Source organism: Bos mutus, chromosome 18 (assembly GCF_027580195.1).
Source record: "Bos mutus isolate GX-2022 chromosome 18, NWIPB_WYAK_1.1, whole genome shotgun sequence".
In the NCBI taxonomy this organism is placed as follows: Eukaryota; Metazoa; Chordata; class Mammalia; order Artiodactyla; family Bovidae; genus Bos; species Bos mutus.
Genome location: NC_091634.1, coordinates 2,677,553 through 2,688,529, shown reverse-complemented (window position 1 = coordinate 2,688,529; position 10,977 = coordinate 2,677,553).

Sequence of the window (10,977 nt, the reverse complement as noted above, 5' to 3'; positions counted from 1 at the left end):
ATACATGACCACAGGAAAAACCATAGCCTTGACTAGACGAACCTTTGTTGGCAAAGTAATGTCTCTGCTTTTGAATATGCTATCTAGGTTGGTCATAACTTTCCTTCCACGGAGTAAGCATCTTTTAATTTCATGGTTGCAGTCACCATCTGCAGTGATTTTGGAGCCCAAAAAAATAAAGTCTGACACTGTTTCCACTGTTTCCCCATCTATTTCCCATGAAGTGATGGGACCGGATGCCATGATCTTCGTTTTCTGAATGTTGAGCTTTAAGCCAACTTTTTCACTCTCCTCTTTCACCTTCATCAAGAGGCTTTTTAGTTCCTCTTCACTTTCTGCTATAAGGGTGGTGTCATCTGCATATCTGAGGTTATTGATATTTCTCCCAGCAATCTTGATTCCAGCTTGTGCTTCTTCCAGTCCAGCGTTTCTCATGATGTACTCTGCATATAAGTTAAATAGCTGGGTGACAATATACAGCCTTGAGGTACTCCTTTTCCTATTTGGAAACAGTCTGTTGTTCCATGTCCAGTTCTAACTGTTGCTTCCTGACCTGCATACAAATTTCTCAAGAGGCAGATCAGGTGGTCTGGTATTCCCATCTCTTTCAGAATTGTCCACCATTTATTGTGATCCACACAGTCAAAGGCTTTGGCATAGTGAATAAAGCAGAAATAGATGTTTTTCTGGAACTCTCTTACTTTTTCCATGATCCAGCAGATGTTGGCAATTTGATCTCTGGTTCCTCTGCCTTTTCTAAAACTTGAACATCAGGAAGTTCACAGTTCACATATTGCTGAAGCCTGGCTTGGAGAATTTTGAGCATTACTTTACTAGCGTGTGAGATGAGTGCAATTGTGCTGTAGTTTGAGCATTCTTTGGCATTGCCTTTCTTTGGGATTGGAATGAAAACTGACCTTTTCCAGTCCTGTGGCCACTGCTGAGTTTTCCAAATTTGCTGACATACTGAGTGCAGCACTTTCACAGCACATCATACCCTACTCAAGGGGAATTACAGAGGACCCACAGACCCAAATACAAGTCCTCTGTAGAATAAGGTTATATTTAAGGGGTTGAACAAATTCCAGCTTGGCCAAGTAAAGGACTTTTGCTTTGGGAGTGGGAGAAGGAAACTAAGAGGCAAGAAAGTACTAAAATCTTTGATGTATGAAACTCAAGTCTAGAAAAGTAAGGCAGTTGTAAGACTCCACCCCTTTCATCCCTGAGAAAGAAAAGGCAGTCCACTGCCTACAGTACCCAGAATGCTCTTCTTACCCACTGATACTAAGTTGATAAAATTTTCCAGCATCACATCTTAATACAAGTTCTTCTGAAGGGGGTCCAGTAGCTGCCATTCCTCCTAGGTGAAAACCACAGCCACATCCTTGAATGACACCGAGCCCTGTAATAGAACATTTCTATTCATTCTAAAGGAATTATCATTGATTACTACTATGAAGATAAATAGGAATGTCTCAGAAGTTTTCCTGTAAGTTTTCCCATGATGAGCTATTTGACTGCTTTCTGTGTAACAAGTTTTGCATTTTACTTTGTAGGAAAAGCCAATTTTTTTTAAATTTAAAACTGAAGCAACTAGCACACACACGAGATGTGTTCTTACAAATCATTGTTGGGAAAAGGAAACAAAATCCATATGACTTCATTGAGACAACAGGAAGCTTCTGCCGGGTGTCTTCTGCCTGTGCTTCTGTTCAATCATCCTGAGACTCACATGTTCATCCATTCACAAAAGAGGAATAGAACAGAGAACATCCTTAAATCTTTAATCTGGAAACCACCTACAGCCTATGTGTATGCACCTATGACAGACAATGTATTAAGCATTCCTTTATAAGAGACTTTCTTTTACCCTGAAGGAACACACTAGCTTACAGAGAGAGAAATATAACACATTGCTCTTTTGAGTCCTGTGAGGTCTTCTAGAGAATCACTGAGTTTGAGTCATGGGTCCTCAACTCAAATTCATACAAATACACATTTACATATGTGAGTACTGACACAGGAGGTTGAAAGAATATACATAAAAGTGTCTGGATTATTTATCTTGCAGGTAAAGAAAAAGGTCTGATGGGGGACATATGGGTTTAACTCTCTAAACTTCTGGACTATATGAAACTTTGACACTGAGAATATCTTAAGCTTCACTAATACTATCAATGTGATTTATATTAGAGGTCTTGAGCCACATTGTAGCAACTTCTGGAAGTTGCTTGACTTCTGAAGTTGTCCACAGGCTGGACACCAATGTCAGCCACTGATAGAGTCAGCCTTCCCTGTGTGACCCACTGCAAATAAAAAGCCTAGACACTAATTAGCAATACCGGAGATGTGTTGTTGGGCTTCCCAGGTGGCGCTAGTGGTAAAGAACCAAAGAACCTGCCTGCCAATGAAGGAGATGTAAGCGACTCGGGTTCGATCCCCAGGTCAGGAAGATCCCCTGGAGGAGGGCACAGCCCACTCCAGTATTCTTGCCTGGCGAATCCCATGGACAGAGCGAGTCTGGTGGGCTACAGTCCATAGGGTCGCAAAGAGTCGGACACAACTGAAGCAACTGAGCACACACACGAGATGTGTTCTTACAAATCATTGTTGAGAACAGGAAACAAAATCCATGTGACTTCATTGAGACAACAGGAAGCTTCTGCCTGGTGTCTTCTAGACCTGGCCTTACGCACCGTTCTCTGTTGCTGATTTTAATCTGTATCCTTTTGTTGTAATAAATCATAACCATGAGAATAAATGCTTTGCTGAGTACTGTTGAGCTCTTATAGCAAAGCACTGAAACTGAGGATGGTCTTTGAAACCTGAAAAGATACACGCCATCACCATAGGGCCCATATGGCCCACTGAATTGTTCATTAGATCTAAAATTATATATATATACACACATATATACCTGCCTGCATTTTTGAAGCATAAAGTAGTACATTGTACATATCTGTAAGCTAGTATATTTGTGTCACCATTTGTAATGTTTAAGAAATTCTCACTCATTATAGAACAAAAGTATTATGTATCCAAAAAAATACTCCAGGATACTTAATTTTTTTTTTTTTTCCAAAATTTGTAATGTCTTGCTCCTACATAAGCTCTCTGGAAACAACCATAACTAATGGGACACATGTAAACACTCGAAGATCCATCCTAGAATTCAGTGTCACACAAAAACTGTGTGTAGACAGAATATTTATACCCACTGTATCCATGAGGATTATAAATGTTTACCACTAGATTTTGGGGTGACTAACAAGGCAACAATAGATAAGTGGAAAAACAGGGGATACCAGAGACAAGTTTATTTATTTATTTTGGCACACTGTGAGGCATGGTGGGGTGTTAGTTTACCAACCAGGGGTCAAACTCATGCCCCCTGCAGTGGAAGCACAGTCTTAACTCCTGGACCGCCAGGGCTGGTGCACAGGACTGCCATGTGCTCAATTTTACTGAACAGTTAGCGCCTCACAGGCTATAATCCATGTTCTAACTTCAAACAATTTATATAAACATATGATTTATAAATTCTTATTTATAAATATTATAAATTTTTTATAAACTTTACTGTGAAGTTGATCTTTTGTCTCAGTATTTTTTTCTGAATTCAGACATTCATCTTTCCATGCTGTGTCTGGTATAGAGTAGCCTTCATGAATACTGAATAAACATTTTCTCTTAATATATGTATTTAACCTCCTAAATTCACTAGAAAGCCAAAAGGAAAATAAATATGCAGGAAACTACTCACTTGGGATGCAGGCATTTTCTGGAGCCCTAGGTTCAGCCAGCACCTCTCGTATCTGCTCTGTTGTTGGTTCTGGCTGCCTCCCTGCAGCTCCAGTACAGAGTCTCTGGTGAAGGACGCCAGGCTGCTCTGGCACCTTCAGTTCCTTCCCTCACTGGAACTGTTTCATCCCAGGAAGTCACGACCTGGGGGATTACAGAAATTCACTCCTGTGACAAACTATAACTGGGAGCACAATATTTTTCTGAGTTGTATGAGTTTTTATTTGTATGTGGTGATAGGTTAATGTGATAGTTTAAGGAGGAAAAAAGTACCATATACTACCTGATGGTCTATTGTACAAGCAAGAAACACAAGCAACAAAGCTATCTTCATTAAATTATGTAATTGTGCTAAAACTGTATTCAAAACTAAATCTACATTTAGAGAAGGGTCACTATAAAGAATTTTTTTAAAAAAACTAAATTTTTAAAAGGCTAAAATCCAGAGAAACAGTATATATATGTGTGTGTATGTGTGTGTGCTAAGTTGCTTCAGTCATGTCCAATTCGTTGCGACCCTATGGACTATAGCCTGTCAGGCTCTTCTGTCCATGGGATTCTCTAGGCAAGAATACCGGAGTGGGTTGCCATGCCCTCCTCCAGGGGATCTTCCTGCCCAGGGATCAAACCCAAGTCTCTTATGTCTCCTGCATTGGAAGGTGAGTTCTTTATCACCAGAGCCATCTGGGAAGCATTTGTGCATGTAAGTGTGTGTGTGTGTACTGGAATAGTGCTTGCTAACCTCTCTTGGGTACTTACTATGTGCTAGGTATTCTAAGTTTTTGAATAGTTAGTACTGGTAGTTTTTTAACCAAATGGGAAAAGCAGCATAGGTTGAGAAATGTAGTAAGTGGCAGAATATGGATAAAAACCTAGGTCTGCCCAAATCTGAAGTCCATATTCTTTTCTCTGAGTTAAATTTATCTGCAGGTGTTCTGACTGCTCACCTGGAAAACCTAAAAAAGGATCAGTTTAAACACATTAGTAATAAAAGGAGTTCAGTAAGGCTATGCTGCTGCTGCTGTTGCTAAGTCACTTCAGTCATGTCCAACTCTGTGAGACCCCATAGATGGCAGCCCACCAGGCTCCCCCCATCCCTGGGATTCTCCAGGCAAAAACACTGGAGTGGGTTGCCATTTCCTTCTCCAATGCATGCAAGTGAAAAGTGAAAGGGAAGTCGCTCAGTCACATCTGACTCTTCACAACCCCATGGACTGCAGCCTACCAAGCTCCTCCATCTATGGGATTTGCCAGGCAAGAGTACTGGAGTGGGGTGCCATTGCCTTCTCCTCAGTAAGGCTATGGAAGAGAAAAAAAGTTGATTACTTTTATACCTATAAAATAAAAATAATTGAAGGTTCAAAAGAAAGAGAAGCTGTTTGCAATGGCAGCAAACATAGATAAGATCTAGGCATAAACTTAACAAGCAATGTCCAGACCTATGTGAATATTTCAAAGTCATGTCTATCCAAATTAGTGCAAAGAATATAACTTCAGTCAACACTGCAAGGAGATTCACATTGTAGAATACTATGCAGCTATCAATAAGACTTTGTACCAAAAGTCAGTAATCTGAAACAATTTTACCATATAAGGTTTTCATTTTTTGAAGGTTTTGAAGTTTCTTTAAAAAGCCAAATTATAAGCTATTTATGCACTGTTATCACATTTTTGTAATAAAATGAGTCATAGAAAATAATTGGAAAAGGAAACATATCAAAATTTTAACAATGTGTATTTCTGGTTACCAAGATTTTGGATGTAGGAAAGTCCTCTCATGCATCAGAAGGATGAAAAAAGGAAGGATCCCAGAGAAATATGCAGTAAGTTTGAAAATTAGAGGGGCAGATACCACATCCTTCAGAATAAGCATTTAACCTTAGCTTTTATGTAAATCTTGATCATTACAAAGCACTGTGAAGACAGCGAGAGGAGGAGGTGATTTAGAGGACAGAGGAAAGCAGGTTTTTATGAAGGCAGTAATGTAGTCTATGAGAAGTCAATGGGCTTTAAAACACCAAAGTCCTCTAAAATGCAGAGATCTCTCAAGTTCCAACTCCCATAAATTTCTTGTGTATCAATGCCTAACAACATCATACCCAAAATATGGACCACATGGCTATTTCATAGTTCATGACTTCTAACAGATTATCATTCATTTATCCAGACTCAAACACATAGATCCCTATGACTCTCAGTGACCACTGGGGACTCCAAGACAAGAAACAGTTGCTCCAAGCACTAACCTCCCTACAAGGCCACCCAGAAGGATATTCCAAACACTGAACCTCCCACTAAGTACATCACAAATATTCGCCTAAGCCAAGAACATCAAAAACACTGAACTGCCAACCAAGGATGTCTGAATCACGAACCTGCCATTGTGGACACTTCCATGAGAGAACATCCCCAAAGACGTCTCAATCATTGACTTATGCCCAAAGATTCCCCAGTCACTGACCTTCCTCCAGGAAAGCTCCAATCACTGACATCCCTCTAAGGCTGTCCTAAGAACTGATCTTCCTCCAGAAGACGTTTTCAGGCTCTGACACACTCTCAAACGCAATTTCTAACTTCCTCCAGCACCTCCTCATTCACCCCCAATCAATAACATTCCCCCGAAGGATGCCCCAAATCACTGACCTATCCCCTAAGTGCATCCCAATCACTGACTACCCCCCTAAACCATGCCAAACACTGGTTTGCCTCCAAGCCCGCACAGTCACTGACCTCTTCCATAAATGCTAACCCCAAGCCACCCCAAATCTGTCCACGCTACTGCAATACCCTGACCCCCAGGGCTGCCTCATTTCTGACCATTCTGTTCCCTCATTAACGGAATGCATCCCCTCCCCAACAAGGGCTTGCTCCTCCTAAAGACTCCCCATAGGCCGCCCTTACCTCAAAGCTCATATCTACACAAAGCTCAACCTGATTCTGCTCCCAGAAAGCGAAACAGACCCCTTAATAGATTCTTCACGCACCGCTGGGTGGGTAGCAATAGGCACAGTCCATCACTTTCTTCAGAGTCACAAGCCCGGCTGTTCCACTTCGCAGGTCAAGTTTATTCTCTATAGCACCCGAGTCTGCAGGCTGACAACCGTCACCCCGGGGCGTCCTAATACCAACGAAAATTCCGTTCAGCTTTCCCGTCTTTTAAAGACACTATGACAAGAGTATGGCGGCACCCTATTAGCTGGTATATATGGGGCCCGCCATTTTGGAAGGCCAGCCGTACAACCAGTTTTCCTGCCCTACAAAACTTGTCTTGTAGCGATTGTTACGCCAATCGCTAGCGTTGCAAAGGGGAATGAGCATGCTCTAGTCCATCTCGGCGGAATACTGGTGTCCTTCAAGTAAGGCGCACTAAATCCAAATATGTACGCCTTGGCTTTGCCGCTGGTACGCGGGAGGTACAAAACTTCACGGGGGCGCAGCCATATTTAAAAAGGTGCAATGTCCATACCGCAAAAGGAGGCCTCCTTTAGGGAGTTGGGAGCAGGCGGAGAAGGCAACGGCACCCCACTCCAGAACTCTTGCCTGGAAAATCCCATGGATGGAGGAGCCTGGTGGGCTACAGTTCACGGGGTCGCACAGAGTCGGACAAGACTGAAGCGACTTAGCGGCAGCAGCAGCAGGAGCGATTTCAGGGAACGGTACAGGGTTTGGAGAAGCCAAGGTGGTAGAGGAAGGCAGCATGCCTTTCTGCGGACACACAGGAAACATATTTAGTTGAAAGAAAAGGTCTTCAGTCAAAGTTGGGGGTGGAAGTTTGATGACATCCCTAGGGTGAAAGGTGAGAGGGTTGCTGGGAGGGTTGAGCTAATAGGGAGGGGTTTTGTTCTAAGATGGAAGGTAGTGAACTGAGGAGGAATAGAAGATCAGAATATGTGGGTACAGAATCCGTCTGCAATGCAGAAGATCGGATTCGATTCCTGGGTCGGGAAGATCCCTGGAAAAGGGAATGACTACAGCCACTCCAGCATTCTTGCCTGGAGAATCCCATGGATAGAGGAGCAAGAGTGGGGCAGCACTGAGTAACTAACACACTTTTTTTCAGGCCAGAAATTTTTGGGAAAATTTTCTGTGCAGGCTTTATCTCAGTTGAAATGTTTTCACATTTGTCTAGTGAAGAATTGTTTAGAATTGGAGTTGTTGAAAGAGTCAGAGAGAATGAAAAGTTTGAATTGGATTGATTATTCCAGGTTGTCCAAAACTGTTCTATTAGTTGAGTCCACTTTACTAATCTATCCTCCCCAAGAGCTCCAGCTGAAAAGTAAGAGCTAATTTTTATTAAATGTATGCACATTTTTTTGATTAGGGGAGTATTTCAAACATTGTAATTTTATTATTTTACTGAATATTATGAAAGCTGTCAATGGTGGGCAGAAATATCCTCATTTTAGATATGGGGGGAAAAGGTCTAATTCTATCAGAGTGCCTGTTTTCATTTAGAAACCTCATCCATCTTTTAGTCTTTGCCTGTTCTAAAGAATGAAAAAATATTATTTTAACTTTGCTTATTTATTTTACTTGATAACATTTATTAAGTCTTTTGTTGTTTTCTTCATGTGGTGGAGGTTTTGGGAACCTTGGTCCCCAACCTGGGATTGAACCCCAGTCCCCTTCAGTGGACCACTGGACCACAAGGGAATTCTTTTATTTATTTTATAAATTATTTATTTTCTTATGTCATTATTGCTTTTTTGTTTTAGGTTGATTATCTTTTTCTTAATCATATTGTGGATATTTATAACTATCAATTCAGCCTTCATTCTCCCCATCTTTTAGTTCAGTTCAGTTCAGTCATGTCCGACTCTTTGCAACCCCATGAGCTGCAGCATTCCAGGCTTCCTTGTCCATCACCAACTCCCGAAGCTTACTCAAACTCATGTCCATCGCGTTGGTGATCCCATCCAACCATTTCATCCTCTGTCGTCACCTTCTTCCACCTTCAATCTTTCCCAGCATCAGGGTCTTTTCCAATGAGTCTGTTCTTCTCATCAGGTGGCCAAGGTATTGGAGTTTCAGCTTCAGCATCAGTCCTTCCAATGAATATTCAGGACTAATTTCCTTTAGGATGGACTCGTTGGATCTCCTTGCTGTCCAAGGGACTCTCAAGAATCTTCTCCAACACCACAGTTCAAAAGCATCAGTTCTTTGGTGTTCAGCTTTCTTTATAGTCCAACTCTCACATCCATACATGACCACTGGAAAAACCATACCTTTGACTAGACGGACCTTTGTTGGTAAAGTAATGTCTCTGCCTTTTAATATGCTGTCTAGGTTGGTCATAGCTTTTCTCCCAAGGAGTAAGCATCTTTTAATTTCATGGCTGCAGTCACCATCTTCAGTGATTTTTGAAGCCCCCCAAAATAAAGTCTGTCACTGTTTCCATTGTTTGCCCATCTATTTGCCATGAAGTGATGGTACTGGATGTCATGCTCCCCATATCTAAGCAACCACTAATATACTTTCTATCTTTAGATTTACCTACTCTGGACATAAATTCGATCATATAATATGTAGTCTTTGTAACTGGCTTCCTTCACTTAGCATAAACTTTCAAGATTGGTCCATGTTGTAGCATGTTTCTGTACTTATTCCTTTTTATACCTGAGTAATACAGTCTAGGGGAGAAGGCAATGGCAACCCAGTCCAGTACTCTTGCCTGGGAAATCCCATGGATGCAGGAGCCTGGTGCGTTATAGTCCATGGGGTCACGAGGAGTCGGAGACGACTGAGCGACTTCCCTTTCACTTTTCACTTTCATGCACTGGAGAAGGAAATGGCAATCCACTCCAGTGGATTGCCTGGAGAATCCCAGGGATGGAGGAGCCTGGTGGGCTGCCGTCTCTGGGGTCGCACAGAGTTGGACACAACCGATGTGCTTTAGCAGCAGCGGCAGCAATACAGTCTAGGAGGTTGCCAAGACTCAGACACTACTGAGCACATGCATACACAATATTCTGTTATATGGATATAGCACATTTTTATTTTTTCAGTTGATTGATATTTGAGTTGTTTCCACTTTTGGCTGTTACCAATAATGCTGCTGTAAACATTTATGTACAAGTTTTTGTCTGGACATCTGCCTTCATTTCTCTTCAATATAAACCTTGGAGTGAAATTGTTGGGTCATATGGTAAATTTGTTTACTGTTTGGGGAACTGTGAGACTGTTTCCAAAGTAGCTGTGCAAAAGGAATACTGACTAAAGGAAAACTGTTTTTTATACCTTAGGATACTTCAGATACCAAACATTTGGTGGAGTCCAGCCTCCCAAGTCCATTTTTCAAATGAGGTTCTATTTGTTAATTTTCACATGATGATTAAAAAAAAAAAAAAGTGATAGTCACGCAGTCACGTCTGACTCTTTGTGATCCCATGGACTGTAGCCTGCCTGGCTCCTCTCTCCATGGAATTTTCCAGGCAAGAATTCTGGAGTGGGTTGCCATTTTCTTCTACAGGGGATCTTCCCAACCCAGGGATGGAACCCAGGTCTCCTGCATTGCAGGCTGATTCTTTACCAACTGAGCCATAATGGAGCTTTAATTTGGGGATATTGTCTCCTCTTTGTAGGAAGCTTCAAAACACCTCTCTTACAAACACAAACAGCTCTCTTCACACAAGCATTTCCTTTCCCTCATTCTTCCAATAGAGTTATATTATGGGTTGGCCAAAAAGTTCTTAATTATGATTGGATCAGATTTAGTGTTTACATTATGTTGCTTGTGCGCGCATGTCCTCAGTCACTTCAGTCGTGTCCAGCTCTTTGTGATCCTATGGATTGTAGCACACCAAGCTCCTCTGTCCGGGAGATTCTCCAGGCAAGAATACTGGAACGGGTTGCCATGCCCTCCTCCAGGGGATATACCCGATCCAGGGATCGAACCCGCGTCTTCTGTGTCTCCTGGGAACTATAAGTAGCCGGACCTGGGAACTATAAGTAGTATTTATTTATATATGACTATCGGAGAAGGCAATGGCACCCCCCTCCAGTACTCTTGCCTGGAAAATCCCATGGACGGAGGAGCCTGGTAGGCTGCAGTCCATGGGGTCGCTAGGAGTCAGACAAGACTGAGCGACTTCAATTTCACTCTTCACTTTCATGCACTGGAGAAGGAAATGGCAACCCACTCCAGTATTCTTGCCTGGAGAATCCCAGGGACGGGGG